This window comes from Lissotriton vulgaris, chromosome 2_1, assembly GCF_964263255.1.
Source record: "Lissotriton vulgaris chromosome 2_1, aLisVul1.2, whole genome shotgun sequence".
NCBI classification, from domain to species: Eukaryota; Metazoa; Chordata; class Amphibia; order Caudata; family Salamandridae; genus Lissotriton; species Lissotriton vulgaris.
In genome coordinates, this window is record NC_141687.1 from 1,229,489,589 (window position 1) to 1,229,506,204 (window position 16,616).

Here is a 16,616-nt window from a genome sequence, read left to right on the forward strand (position 1 = left end):
TCCTACATGTGTTGGCATAGGGCAAGCAGGACCTGAATTTCTCTTCATGCTGTCTGTGCTCTCTTATTCATATGGGAGGCACACTTTTGATTCTGAATACTTTTGAATGGGAAGAGCTATGAGCGTTTCTACATCTAAAGGGGCACTTTATCCCAGAGTGTGATAGCGTCACCACTCATGTTACCCTTGATAACTGGAGTGTGCCCTTGCCCCATCAAGAAATCCTTTCCTATGCTATCTATTTAGCCTCAACTGTAATGGGCAGTTGGGATTGTCAATTTCTTCATGGGGCACAGTAATTGGCTCATGATTGTATCAAAGCAGACTTGCCCTATCCCTTTCCAGTCTTCATCCAAGATGAGATTCCAAGAACTATTTTTTATCTGGTGTACTGTTCAGTCAAAGGCGTTTTTCTGATCAGACTATAACTTACCACATTTGTGGCAAGTGGATTTATTGATGGTGATGGAGCCCAAAAACTAAAATTCTTTATAAATGATGACACAATCCACTATCACACTTACCAATCAATACCAGGCCCATAAACATAGAGAGTGAGGTGAATGGATACTATATGTTTGTTTAAGACATTCATAATAAACAAGACCAGCTTGTCATTTTAAAATGTTTATTAAAACATATTTAAGAAAACTTAGGTTTGGAACTTTATTAAGCAAGCATTAGAAAAAGTCATAAGTAAGTTTTATTCAGCATTTCATAAAGAGAGCTTAATTCAAGATAATATTATTCATTAGCAGAAATAAGTGAAAAAGAGCATTTCCAAAACCTAACTGTCTCCCTGTCTCTACCCTCATCACCTGGAAACAAAGTCTTTTTAAAGTTACATTTCTTACGTGTAATCATCGGACAGCAGAACACGTCCTTCTGGAATCAAGAGCGTAAGCCAAAAGTTTGCAGCTAAAGCCTATTTTTATACCCTAAATTAAGCTGAGCTAACTATTTTTCACATTCCAACAGCTGAATTCTGGCTCTCCATTGGCTGAATCACCTCACGCCACAGTAAACTGTGACATCTTCCACCACGAGACCAGGCTTTACACCGAGCCATTGTTCATGCACAGAATCCTGGCGACAGTTCCTTAGTCCGCTACATTTTGTAGCAAAAATGTTCAAGCAATATGAAATCTGTCACGTCTCTTCCTTTCAACCTTGAGCCTGTCGGTTCTGAGCTTTCCATGGCACATCCAAACCCACTCCGCAGAGTTGTCTTTAGCAGTTCATTTTCTAGTGATTTCAGAATAAAAGGCTTTTCTTCCACTTCAAAATAAAGTTGTCTCATGTGGCTTTCAACAACAGCAGGCCTTTTCTGCGCTGCTTCTGATTGCGTCACTGCGCCACTTTTAGCCTGCGTCACTTTCCAGAAAAACTATTATTTAAACAAACACAAAAGAATAATTAATTCAGGTAAAACAAACCCTTCTGTACCACCTAGCCCTTGCTAATTATTAATTAACCCACTAATAAAAGACATTTAGCAAAAGCAAACAAATAAAGCAGCACATAAAATATCTACCATTCTTCATGTAATCCAGCTTTATGTTTCTGAAAGAGTAAAAAGATGATTAAATGATACACAGACAGACAAACACAACATAGGACATACATGTAAGCACATATAAAAGCACATGCCATGAATGATCAGCTGCATATTAATAGTGACAAAGACAATAGGACAGACATAACAAACAGGACAATATTAATATTGTGTTACAAACACAGACTTGCAAATGCAACAAGAGCACATGTAATTAGTTTCCCGCGTGTTCATGTGTGGTGCAAACTTAATCTAGGTTGTGTTAATTAAACAAATCATGCAAACACTCATTAATATATTATTTCAAATTATGAGAGTATGACATCACGAGCTAGAATAAAATATTTTCTAAAGCTCGCTCCATCAACTCCCTCATCTGGTGATTTCAAAATCACCAAACAACACCCAAATTTTAATTAAAAATTTTATCTATTGAACACGTTTCAGGCTTACTCAGGATTAGTACTTAAGCTCTAATTTCATCTATCTCATAATTAGTATTGAGTCTTACATCTTACTAATTCTGTATCCTTTACCCTTTCTTTATTCAGCTAAGTTGAATCCTTTCTACCTTTGAATCCCCAACCCCCAATGAATTTAGGGAACTAAGTTTTAAATTGCATAACTACATTTTGAATTGCACCAACAAACCAAATATCAATCTGAGTATTATAAAACAAAACAAAAAACAAAAAGTAAATTTTTGAAAATTTTTGAAAATGTTTGAAAAATTAGTACATAGTATATACCCCCTCTTTTTTTTTTTTTTTCAAATTCTAAACATGTTTTCTTCGACCTTGCGTCTTACATAAAAGTGTTTCCAGCTAACACAATTTCTTCGACCTTGTGTCACCCTAACAAAATTTCTTCAGCCTTATGCTAAAAATAAACCTCAACTTAAAGAAAACTAAACCTAGTCATTGTCACCATTTTCTTTCAAGACCACCTGACTGCTACTGCGCTCCTCAACTATTGGAGGGATAGTTATGTAGGCCCATTCTGAAAACTTGTATTTTACATTTGGTCTCAATCTTTTGCTTTTTCTGGCAATCATTTCAATTTTCTCTTCAGCTTGCTCTTTTTTGTCTGCATCACTCTTCTGACTTGACACTTCATATTTGAACTTTAAATCTTTAGGCCAGACATCACCTTTTCTCAAGAGTTTCTTCTTAGGCTTGCTTTCCTTACAATCAGCTTTCCAAGCCCTTTTTCTGAATTTTCTTATTTCAGACTCTTCATCACTCCCATCTGTATCATTTTCTGAGACTTTAAATCTGTACCAAGGAACTTCTTTACTCGGCAGCTCCACTTCATTAGGAACATCATCCTTACAGCTGGTACTTGGTAATTCTTCCTCTTCTTCAGGGATCACCTTCAGCTTCCCAGTTTCAGGATTCTTGTTCCCCCACACAGAGCTACTCTTCTGCTTTTCAATACTCTCCTGGACTTGATTATCTTCTTGCTCAGAATTTTCTGCTTCTGAATCTTCTCTTTCTGCTTGACATTCTTTTTCTATCAGACTTTCATCATTTTCTGAATCTAGAATCACAATCTCTAGATCTTCTTCATTCAATGTTTCATTCACATTGACATCATCATCCAGATGTCAACCACCTTGTCGATCTTCAAGATCTGGATTTTCTTCAGGAATTTCCTTTTCAGAGTCTAAATCAGTTGTAGTGTCTTTACTAACTTCATCAGTGTTATCAGGTACAGGTGCACAAAGGGTATTACTGATATGCATCCAACCAGTATCCGTTGTCACCTGATTTGCTTTGTGCCACCTGGGCACTAGACAGTTTCTCCTCCGATGAACCTTTGTTCTGACCAAGTCTTTTGGCAATAGATCATGAGCCTGCTCCTTTTCCACATCTGTTCCCAACTGATGGAATACAGAAAATGTATCATTCTTTCTTGTTGGAAAAGCTTCTAACCATTTTGAAAGTAAACAAATGATGACTAGGACATATCTCAGTTTGTTTTGTTGGGGCATTTCAAAGAAATCTATTTGAATTTTTGCAAATGAACCACCCTCCCGGCCTATGGTTCCCAAATTCTCAAATGTCTTTTGATCTGGAATGTTTTCTTGGCATGTCAGACATGTTTCCCTGAACTGTTGAATCATTATGTCTCTTGCTAAATGACCTAGACCATGGTACATCTGTGCCATGTCAGCAATCATGCAATTGGACATAACAGGTCCGCCATCTTTGTAAACCCTTTCATCTTCTTCTCGCTGTCTGCAACCTTCTTTGAGCCATGTGTTTTTCTCCTCAACATGTGCCTCATCTTGTAATTGTTTTAACTCTTGCCATGTCTGAATTGCAAAGATTAGTATGAGGATGCTTGAAACATGTTCATTGAATTTTTCCCCTTTGATTGCAACCCACTCCTGAGCACTAAATTTAACAATGATACCTGCGTGCTCATCGCCTTTTAAGACATGATCATTTTTCTCTCCAGCACATTTTATCTCTGCTATTTGGTCTAGAAGTTCAGATTCTTTGTTGAAGTCTGGCATGCCCTGAACAGGAGCTTCACACAAACTCCTTTTAAATTGCTCAAAGGCCTCAAGTTTAATTTCTGTCAGGACAATTTGGTCTTTTATATCTGCTTTTGTCAGTCTCTGCAATGGTTTTGCAAATACTGAGAAAACACTAATCCATTGGCAACAGTATCCAACCATGCCTAGGAGCATTCTTACCTGTTTTTGTGACTTTGGGGATTCCATTGCCTGAATCATTTTATTTCTCTCAATAGTTACCTGTTTGGGAATTCTCTCTTGGAACCTGAAAGCAAAAATTATTTGACTCTCTGGGTACATTGGGACCCAATACCACTCAGTATCATGTGGTATCTGACAAAGGATCTCTACTGGTTTGGGCACAATAAGACAACAAGGGATAACTATCTTGTTAACTTTTCTCAGTACTGTACTATTTTGTACGTTTCATCTGGCTTTCTAATTCCCATATCTGGTGAATTACAAAGACTGTTCTCAATCTCTTTTAGGACACCCTGCTTAATGAATGTTTCAATAACAGGAATTGTTTCTGGCTTCATCTTGTACTGTGGAACATTAGGAAATGAGTTTCCCTGCTTGTTTGCAATTTTAACTGAATCAGGTCTGTTTTCCTGAACTCCACTGAATCCTGTATCTGTATTGTATTTCTGCTCATTAACATAATTTAGAAATAGCGGCGAAGGTATCTCATTCTGCTGAATCACCACCTGTGGCTGTATTTGTAGCTGTTCATTCAATAACTGTTGCTGCTGATTTATCTCACTCTGCATCTGTGAATTTTTACACTCTCCTACAAAAGCTAAAGTCGCTTTTTCCTTCTCCTTTTTCTTTGTCCATTTTGTTTTCCATTTATTCAGACTACCCCTTTTTCTCAAAGCCCAAATTAAATCTTTTATATGGGCAGAGGCAAACCTACCTGTATTGTTCAATCCTTCAATGTCCTCCTCATCCTGTAATCTTTTTAATCTGTCTGTACTGATTGTATTATCCAGTAATTAGTACTCACCAGGCTGTGTCAGGTCAATCAGGTCAACGTCAGAGTTTTCACTAGGTGAAACTAAAGTCATCACTCTCTCTTGCTGAGTTAGAATCATTACTAACTCATTTTCAGGTACATTAGAATAATGTTTTTCAGCAAACTTTTGAATTGGGACCGTTAAAGCTGTGGGACTAGTTTCATCTTTTCCAAGCACTGGGGGAACAGGTCCAATTATCACAAGAACTGTCACTGCTTCCATGTCTGACTTTAACTGCTCTATTAAATCATTTGTAGAACTTACATGATCAGGAATATTAATTTCAGAAATACTAGGCATCTCATCATACCTACCTGTTGTGACACCTTGAGAAAGGGTCTGGACTGGGACTCCATTAATCTGAACTGGGACTCTTGGCGACACATTAATCTGCTCTGGCCGTTTGCTTGAATTTCTATCCTGATCTGTATTTACAACATCATTTTTACAATGATCAATTAATTCTTCTCTGTCACATTCATTATTTACATTTGCTAATTCAGAAATTGGATTTTCATTAAAAATTATTTCTTTTGTGGTAGCATCTGTATTTTTATTATGCTTACTAGTTACTTCATTACTCACCTGTGTATTCATTAATTTGCTTTCACATGTAGCAACAACCCTTTTAACCTGTTTAAAAATATTTTCCATTTTCTGATAGCAGAAAAATGTTTTCTTCTTCAAATAATGACTATCCATAATTTAAAATACTTACCTTTAATAATAATTAAGTTCAATAATTACAATAAGTAATTATGTTCACTTAATTGGCCTAATAGCGTTTACTGATCAATTAATTAATTAATTTGACAAGGTCAGGTGAAGTATAACTTTATAACCTGATCAATTTAATATAACTCCTAATTTACCTATATCACTAATTTTAATAAACCTGGAAAGAAAAACATACATTTGCAAAAACAATAGCAACGCAAAATATTTATTTACAACAATAAATACCAACATATAATCACATGTGTTTTAAATGTACTTATTTTTCACTTACACACCTTTCTGCATCATCAGCTGTGGAAAAAGAAAACTTGATGTGTTTTGCCTTTAATTTAAATATAATGTCTTGCTGCCACCCTGAACACAGCGCAACCTAATTACACCAGTAATTACAGTAACTAGCAAAATGCTTGGAAATATTTATTTATTTAATTACGCACAATCCTTTTATTAATTCTTTTGTCAATCAACTTTAAAATCAGTCTTCTCTGAACTTAATTTTGGCTTTCCTATTCTAGTAGAAGCTAATTCTGCTATGGCTTTATTTGCTATGCTCTGGTGACAGTTATTAATGTTGCACTACTACTTAATATTGTATTAATTAATAATACCAATGTCCTTTACTCTAATTACCTTTGCTACTATTGTCCTAATGTCCTAATATATCCCCTATATTAATCACTAATTGTTAGCAAAATGTGTTGTAAATATCAAACAATTAATAAAAATGAAGCTTAATCAGCATGTGGCTGCACAGCGCTCAGCCAACTGTAATGCTTGTCAGAGCCTCAACCAATCCAGCTCTTCTATAACACTGTTACTGCCCACTTGATCAAAGCACCACAGCTCAGCGTGTTACACAGTGGGAATCCAAGCCTGCCTTTTAAAATCGGCAAGAGCAGCACAGGCAATATTTGTATATAAAAAAAAAAAACAACCTCGAGGTTCACGAAGCCTCAACCAATGAGGTCGCAGCTCTTGTATGACGCTGCGCGTCAGCAACCAATGGGTGCACGACCAACAGGAACCAATCAGGGATGCGCGTCATCAGCCAATGGGTGGGGGTGCGCGATCCTGTACTGACACGAAGAACAAAGCGTCTCCTTCCGTGACAACCACAGAGTCAGTTTCCCTCCACACGCGCTCTTCCCAATGCGCGCAACACCCGAGGCACGAGACCCCCACCAGAGCAACAACAATCCGATCAAGAACTGGAACGGAGCCTCGCCCAATCAGAGCGCGACTCACGGAGCCTCGCCCAATCGGAGCGCAGCTCTGTCTGTGACAAGTAGGCTTGGGAGTCCAATGGGAGCGCAGCGGCTGACGTAGGCAGCCGCTGCTTTTATTTTTATGAAAGCTGGCCTATACACCGGGTTATGTGTGTATTTATTTTTAAAAATCTGTCACACATTGTTATCAAATAGATTGAGATGGCATGATGTGTATTTTTATAAAACTTCTTTTTAATTATTATTTTTTCTTCTCACAGATGTGGCTTTTTGTCACTTTTTTTTAAATATATATAAATAACAATCAGTATACTTTTTTTACAATTCATGTAAATTTTTAAGCATAGACATATCTAATTATAGTGATTTATCATACATATATTAATACATGAGTCAACAACTGATTATCATTGCCCAATACAAAACTAGATCCAACGCGTTTCGGCGAATCGCCTTCATCAGGAGTTTTGTATTCTCAATTGTCGATTTGGTACTAGAACAGTAGAAAACACTCAATTAATTTTTCTCAAAAACGAAACAATCTATAATAAACAACATATGACAGTGGTTATATCTATATTGCACTAGTACTCTCTGCTGTAAAAATTGATCATGGGCACCCTCTCCTAGCACCGAAGGCTCTCAACCCTGGGCAATTACAAGTTCTATCTATACACATCCTTATCTACATATATACAATCTACATATTCATATCATTATCTACATATATACAGTCTATATCTACATACACTACAATTTTAATTACCAAGGCGTTAAACATTTCCTTTATATGCCCTATCTCATTTTTATTTCATAACTCTAATCTCAGTGCATATATAAAGTGATTTTAAATGTCTGCAGTTTGATGCCCTAGATTGTGGTGCAGAATGCTAACGGCTCACCTGAATAAACTAAAATACAATAAATCCTACCTTAAGTGTCTACTGGGTGTTCTGTGCGATATGACTAGATGCAATATCGGGGTGACGACAAGATATCAGGTTCCTGGACGAAATTAAAATCTGCAGCAAAAAATTATGTGACGAAGATTCAATGGTCATGTGAATCTGTCTTTTTATCTATTTACTTCAGTAACTCTGAATTAAGCATTAGGACCTGTAAAGTGGTCTATGATGATAGATGTTTTAATCCTTCAAGTGAACGTCACGTGTAATAATGTAGTATGCGGAGCTGCCCTGATATGGGGTTCTGACGAGATATCCGAGTTTCTGCCAAAATATACAATAAGATCTAAATGTATTTAATGCCATAGATTACTATCTACTGAAACAAGGGCCTATAATCAGATGGGACCTACTTGAAAAATCTTGAATGTGGATATCACGGTTCAAACTGGTGGCTATGCGACTTTACATGGTACAAAAGCAAGTGCTGCAACAGAGAAAGTTAAACAAAATGTAAAGACTATCATGCTGAGAGAGGATTACTTTTCTTAGTGAAAGAATGTTACAATTAATAAATCTAAAACATATCGACCGTTAGTTATACTTCCTGCTCTAAAGACATGAAGTGATTCTAGGACTATGCTCAGGAAGGAGACCACACACAGTAATACTGTTACAATCATGTCTGTGTGGCAGGGGAAAGGATAAGGGAAAGGGTGTATTAGGTCACGAGAATACTTCATAGATGTAAGGTGATATTGTCTATATGCATACAAATGCACGTGCCTAATGCAATAATGGCATGGCGTTTTAAAGACTAATGTTGAAGTACTCGGCTCTGTTGACTATCTGATAAGGAGCTCCGGTATCTGCGCAAATAACAATACTGCCGGGGCCCTAACTGGTACATCTAGGTAGTGGAGTCTTTTACTTACTTTTAATAAAGCCGTCACAGAGTTCCGTCATGCCCGAACTGCTGCACCAGAACGCGCGTGTTTGTGGGATATTTAAACTACTTGGACACGCTGAAATGCGGTACTTTAATGGAAGCATCGCGATAGTCAAGGTAGCGAAACATGAAAGAAAAGGAAGAGATCTTTTAAAGAGAAGTTGCCGCCATCTTAGAGTGGGTGTACTTATAGGTCTACTTAGATAATTCTGAACGTGCAGGAGCCTGAGTAGAGAATTTATGTAACTGATGTTCATGACAATAATGAACACAACAAATATTAAATAATTACTCGTTAGTTTGTATGTGCCTATGAGTGACCCGGGACAGGAAATATTTTTGGGATATGATGGGGCTTCTATGTATACATGACTTAATAGAAAGGTGCTCGATTACGTATAATTGCAAATAAAGTATAGTCGGGCGTTCCCGAAGCGCAAAATATAATTACAACTAAAGACAAGCTCCAACCCATAACATGACGGGTACCGCCATCTTAGAGTGGTGAATGACCTATGATATAGGTATGATTGTCTTATATATTTGTAAAAAGGTGGCCATATATGACTTAATGCTCAACTGAAAATTACAATCTGCAGACATTTAAAAAAAGGAAATGTATGGTGAGCACAAAGTGGTTCCACAATTACATGAATCATCGCATTAATGAAATGTGTAGTGTCAATCTTTTATGCTGACAACTACATAATAAACTTCCTCGTGAATATAACAAAAACAGTTAAGTGTGCAAAATGTAAACATTTTTTTCTCAACGTTTCAATATTAGCTTTACTGCCAAGATCTGGATTATAGCTTTCCTTACAGTAAAATCCTCTTGTACCTGTAATAACACAGGTACAGAATTATGCATTTATGTATATCTTATAGCAGTGCTTGTTCCCATGGGATTTCCGCGTTTAACCCCTTAGTTGCTGTTCCAAGCAGGAAAATCCAATAAACTTCCCGCATCTTGCGGACTTTCTCCAAGTCTAGACCAGTCTTCACTTGAACTCTTTCTAGCAGCTCTCCTACTCGCTCTAAGCAGCCCCCCCTCCTTCACAAACAATCTGCAAACTCGGCAAAGAAGCAAAGCACACGCAGCACAGAGCAGCAGATGGGACCTAATCACGTTTCATAAGCAACTATAAAAGCGCAATTTCGCAAGAGTTAAACAAGGATAAAATACTTATAAAAGTAAACAGTATTTTAAACATAGATCGCGCTTCAACCAATGAAAGCGCTTGCTCTGACACTCCAGAATCATCAGCCAATCAGAGCGCGGCAGGCTCTGACTTATGCAACAGGCTGCAGCTGCAGGCTCTCCCACACGCTTCCACTCCCAAAACAGCCCCTCCCTTCAGAATTTTAGATCGGGCACTTTTAAATGTATTTAAACAGCGCACAATGCTTTTTAAAGAAATTCAAATAGCGCAAAACACATTTTAATGTTTTTAAACAGCACAGACTTTACCTAAAGGCATTCAGAGCGCTTTACAATATTTTAAAATAGCGCATTCTTTACCATGAAGGCTTAAAAACGCTTTCCTATTATCTTTTTAAAACGCAATTAATAACAACATGGAAAAAAACCATTTGTCTGCTTCTCTAACAAAGAGATAGTTTTAAACATTCATTCAAGTTTTCTCAGTGTGGAATAGACGACGCTATTCTCACAGTATAGTCTCATTTGCCAATAGAGTAATTCTTACCGGTTACCAAACATTCACACACTTTCCGACAAGAAAACCCTGATCATACATACATGAAAACTTCGGTAGGACTCTAACCAACCGTAGTAATCCAGAATCGCCAGTAAGAAAACAACGCTATCTCTTCCTTAGGACTCTAACCTTAGGAAAGAAACAACGCCTACCTTCCTTCTTTGGACTCAAACCCTGGAAGAAAAATAACTCTTACCCTTCACACAAGCTTGGAAAAATCCTACTACTTTTTTCACAGAAAGTTTTAAACAGGCTCACCAGGTCCCTCTGCTTAATGCTACAATTTCATAGGCAATCCTCACTAACCATTTAACCATGCAATCTAAGATCCCTAAACTTGTGTTGTACGCCCACAACACGTGATATATTCTATACCACAATTTTGAAACAGACAAATGCACTGTAACTCTTCTAGTCACACTACCTTGCCGGCAATTAACGGAATCTTTCACACTGCTGGAAAAATTCCTTAAGACTACATATAACACTCTGACAAAATCAAAAACTTAACAGTTGTTAAACATCAATCCTATGTTTATACCAACCTATATGTAACATGTATGTCAAAAACAACATATAAACCGTCTGATGCTACCAAATTGATGGAGCCCAAAAACTAAAATTCTTTATAAATGATGACACAATCCACTATCACACTTACCAATCAATACCAGGCCCATAAACATAGAGAGTGAGGTGAATGGATACTATATGTTTGTTTAAGACATTCATAATAAACAAGACCAGCTTGTCATTTTAAAAAGTTTATTAAAACATATTTAAGAAAACTTAGGTTTGGAACTTTATTAAGCAAGCATTAGAAAAAGTCATAAGTAAGTTTTATTCAGCATTTTATAAAGAGAGCATAATTCAAGATAATATTATTCATTAGCAGAAATAAGTGAAAAAGAGCATTTCCAAAACCTAACTGTCTCCCTGTCTCTACCCTCATCACCTGGAAACAAAGTCTTTTTAAAGTTACATTTCTTATGTGTAATCATCGGACAGCAGAACACGTCCTTCTGGAATCAAGAGCGTAAGCCAAAAGTTTGCAGCTACAGCCTATTTTTATACCCTAAATTAAGCTGAGCTAACTATTTTTCACATTCCAACAGCTGAATTCTGGCTCTCCATTGGCTGAATTACCTCACGCCACAGTAAACTGTGACATCTTCCACCACGAGACCAGGCTTTACACCGAGCCATTGTTCATGCACAGAATCCTGGCGACAGTTCCTTAGTCTGCTACATTTTGTAGCAAAAATGTTCAAGCAATATGAAATCTGTCACGTCTCTTCCTTTCAACCTTGAGCCTGTCGGTTCTGAGCTTTCCATGGCACATCCAAACCCACTCTGCAGAGTTGTCTTTAGCAGTTCATTTTCTAGTGATTTCAGAATAAAAGGCTTTTCTTCCACTTCAAAATAAAGTTGTGTCATGTGGCTTTCAACAACAGCAGGCCTTTTCTGCGCTGCTTCTGATTGCGTCACTGCGCCACTTTTAGCCTGCGTCACTTTCCAGAAAAACTATTATTTAAACAAACACAAAAGAATAATTAATTCAGGTAAAACAAACCCTTCTGTACCACCCAGCCCTTGCTAATTATTAATTAACCCACTAATAAAAGACATTTAGCAAAAGCAAACAAATAAAGCAGCACATAAAATATCTACCATTCTTCATGTAATCCAGCTTTATGTATCTGAAAGAGTAAAAAGATGATTAAATGATACACAGACAGACAAACACAACATAGGACATACATGTAAGCACATATAAAAGCGCATGCCATGAATGATCAGCTGCATATTAATAGTGACAAAGACAATAGGACAGACATAACAAACAGGACAATATTAATAATGTGTTACAAAAACAGACTTGCAAATGCAACAAGAGCACATGTAATTAGTTTCCCGCGTGTTCATGTGTGGTGCAAACTTAATCTAGGTTGTGTTAATTAAACAAATCATGCAAACACTCATTAATATATTATTTCAAATTATGAGAGTATGACATCACGAGCTAGAATAAAATATTTTCTAAAGCTCGCTCATCAATGGCTACATAAAGACGGCTTTGAATCCTGATATCCTGTGAAAAATGTGCCTGCTATTAGACATTTTGTCCCACATAATAACCCAATTGGTGATTCAACAATCTTTTAGATGCCTCTGGACTTTGTATTGACCGCTATGGGTGGCATGTGCTCAATCCCTGGATTTGCATGTTGTACATTTATTCCAGCTGTATCTGTAAAGATACCTGAATACATAGAATTTGTACATTAGAAAATCTAAGACTTGCATACCTATGATGATAGATTTTCCTGATGGGGCCTCTGTACATAGTTGAAAGCATTTTTGGAAGGTTGTGGAAAGAAAATATTGAAAGTAATCTTGGAATTAATGTTGGTTTCTGGATAGGTTTTATTCTCGTCTCAGTCTTTATCACGTCCATGTCAAGCTTAATAAGAGGAAAATGTACAACCCATTTCGCCCTCTAACCAACTCTGATGATAAAGATAATGATTCTTAGGTTAATGAAAAGGTTGGTGAAGGAACTTCGGGAAGTTGCAAAGATGGAAAGGGTATTACTTTCCATGAATTTTAAATAGCAAAGATAAAGAATATATATAAAAATTGTAAACACATTTGCTTATTTAGCCAAAATGTGATCTGCTTTTGCATTGTTTTCTTGGCCATACTTCCTTGATATCACTGGATGTACTGGTCTCCGAACATCAGATACATTGCAATCTAGTACGCAAGTTGCAAAAGCTGAAGACCAGGACAATCAGCTGAACTGCTTACATTTTTGTTACTCATAATGACCCTCGATTAATTTGCATGAGCGCAGCTAGGCATGTTCCTGTCCTTGGGTGGAAATATTGTCATGTGACGAATGCTAAAACTGTTCATGTAGTAGGATATATACTTGAACTCTGCCTTGTATCTGAAAAACCTTTTCCGTTGCTGATGTATGGAGGAATAACATTGTTAAAAAACTGTGTGACTCATAGACTATTGAATTTTCCAGATAAACACTTTTAGACCCTGCTTCAATATGGACTTTACACTGGCATGCTTCATATACACATTTCTACCAAAATAGGATGTATGCATCTTTATATAGCTATGAAAACTACCATTCACGAGGGAATATATGATCCACTTACATCAGACTGATTTTGCTCCCTCAGTTTACCAGATCAAATATGGTAAAAGCAGGTTAATCTCGGTGGCAGGATCTTCAATCTGAAATGAGTTCACTCAGTCATCATTCATCATTTCTCGTTAATCATTCCTTATCCATTGCTCCTCATTTCTCATTTATATCTTCTCATATCTCCTTCCACATCCCTCATTCCTCACTTGTCATCCATAATTCTCATCTATCATTCCTTATCCATCATCTCCAGTTCCTCATTCCTAATTCTCATCCATCATCCTTTATCTATCATATCCATCAGCCATCAATGAACCATCATTCCTCACTTCTCACCTCATTCATCATCTACCATTTTTCATTCTTAGCAGGCATTCCCCATTCAAATCTCATCATACCTCATTCAAATGTCATTCATCTTTCTTATTCTTCATCCCTCATTTTATCAATCGTCCTTTATTTTGATTCCTAATTCATTACCTGCATCCCTTATCCTTTTTCCTCATCCCTCATCCTTTTTCTCCATTCTACAGCTCTCCTTCTTATTCCTCTCCCTTAGTCATTATCCATCTTTCTTGGTCTGAATCTCTCAGTTATCATCTATCATTCTTAGTCTTCATTCACCCGTCACTAAAAACACGTTCAATATACTGAAACACCTATTTATTCTGATTGAATGGCAGTTGCCAATCAGAGTTAGGGCAGTGGGCAGTATACTATTGGCATATACAATGAGTGCCTTCGCATTTGTGCTTTAGTTGAGGCCAGAGCAGAGGAAGTGCAAGTGTGCATGTGTGTGTGTTTGTGGGTGCATGTGCATGTGTGTGCCAAGGTAATTCAATGATGTACATGCAATATTTAAATGTACTTAGAGAAGTGATTTGTTTCCACTGGTGAAAGATCTAATGAGCCTGGGGATGGAGATGGGCCTACAGTCTTTGGACATCAGTCCACACTTGGAGAGAAATATGAGTTTATTCTAAACCTTACCTTTTTTGTCTATTATATAGGCAGCAAAGCAAAGGTTTCATTCTGATGCTGTGAGCTCTTTTTCCTTTCTTGGAGTTTACTGTGAGAAGTTGGCCTGGTATATGACTTCCACTACTCTAGGGGGCACCCTGCACCAGTCTAAACAACCCTTATGGTGATGGTTGTAAAGTCAACCTTATAGATGCACTATCCTAGTGGTAGCATGGACAAAGCAGTCTTAGGCTAAAACTTCAGAGAGCATGTGAAGCCAGCTGTTTTACCAATAATACTCCCTTGAATACCAAATGAAAGGACACCTCTCAAGGTACATATCAAATATATATGTATTTATTACTAACACAACCCCTCTGCACTCTTTATGAGGTCAGAGTTTGAGATATGTTACAAGTTACTCATTAAGCATACTATAAGTTGCACAAATACAATTCTGCCCTAGGGGCCTCATGAACCATATACTAAGTAAGTGGTATAAGAACCACTTCAGGAAAGAGTAATAGGCCTAGGGCCTATGGAATCGCTGAGGCTACACTGAACAACCAAGGGATTGGAAGTAGGAGGACCACAGGAGGCGTGTGCAGTGTCTAAACACACAGGCGAGTTACCATAGAGTTATAATGGGAACGTAAAAGTTACAAAGTAGTAGATTTTGGATACTTCCGGATGGACTACGGTAAAACCCTTTCAAACTAGGACACTTGGATAGTTAACACCCACGGGAACACCGGAGTACTCCAGTTACCTCACCCAGGGAAGCTGGGTGCATAGGTGTTCTTTCGTGTCGGGTTTCGTCGCTGATTCCTATGGAGAGCTGCAAGAATGTCCGGCAGCCGACCAGAAGAAAAGTGTCCGGGTAGATCGGAGTTGTGAAGAACCTGAAAGCAGAGGGGACAGAGTCTGGGTCACTAGCCAGTGACCAGGAAGGAACCAGGAAGGAACCAGGCGATGTCGAGAGGCAATCAGGTGAAGAGGTGAAGATTGTCTCTGCAGCCACGAGGACCAGGAGGCGTCGACAACAACCAGGAGCTGGATTCGAGCTGTCCCACAAAGGATATAGTTGACTGCGGTGTTGGTATCTGGATTGGACCCAACAAGCCTTGGCAAACGCAATCCACGCAGGATGGGAAGATTGGCTTCAGTTCAAACCAGAAAGGTCTGGGGAGCTTCTCCTTTACAGGGAAGCTGGAGCATGCCCGGAGCTGCCAGGCAAGTGGTATAGTTTTACAAAGACGTCTTTGCAGGGCTAACTAGCCAATGGGCTAGCAACTGGGAAGACGCTTCAAGCTGAAATGCAGGCGCAGGCCCCACGCGGCACTCGTGGAGTGTGGAGGGCTGCGCTTCGGTGCAAATGCTGCTCGGGTGTGGGGCTTCTTAAACCCCAATGCACAACTTCAAGGGTACCTCAGAAGCTGCACGGTTAGCAAAGAGCAGGTGGTCCAGGGGGTCTGGTCCCATGTCTCTCGTGTCCGCCACAGGTCTCAGCTTTGCTGTGGATGTGGATCTGAGTCGGAAAAGTCTAGAAGTCCAGTTCTTGAGTCGCTAAGTCTTCGGGTTCCACAAGGAGCGTCGACAAATCAAAGTGGCAAGGTACTGGTGGTGCCTGTTTGCACAGGGTGGTCACTCCTTGACCACAAGGGAGATGTCTTCAGTCTTCCAGTCGATATGGAACGTCGAAGGTCCAAGAGTTTCATTTCATAGTTTCTTTCCAGGATAATCTAATGTCTCTAGACACAGCTCCTATCTTTATACTAAACTAAGGGGCTAGATTACCTGCTAGGTCCCTCCTATGGGTGGAACCCGAGAAGGGGGTGGTTATACCCCTTTCTCCT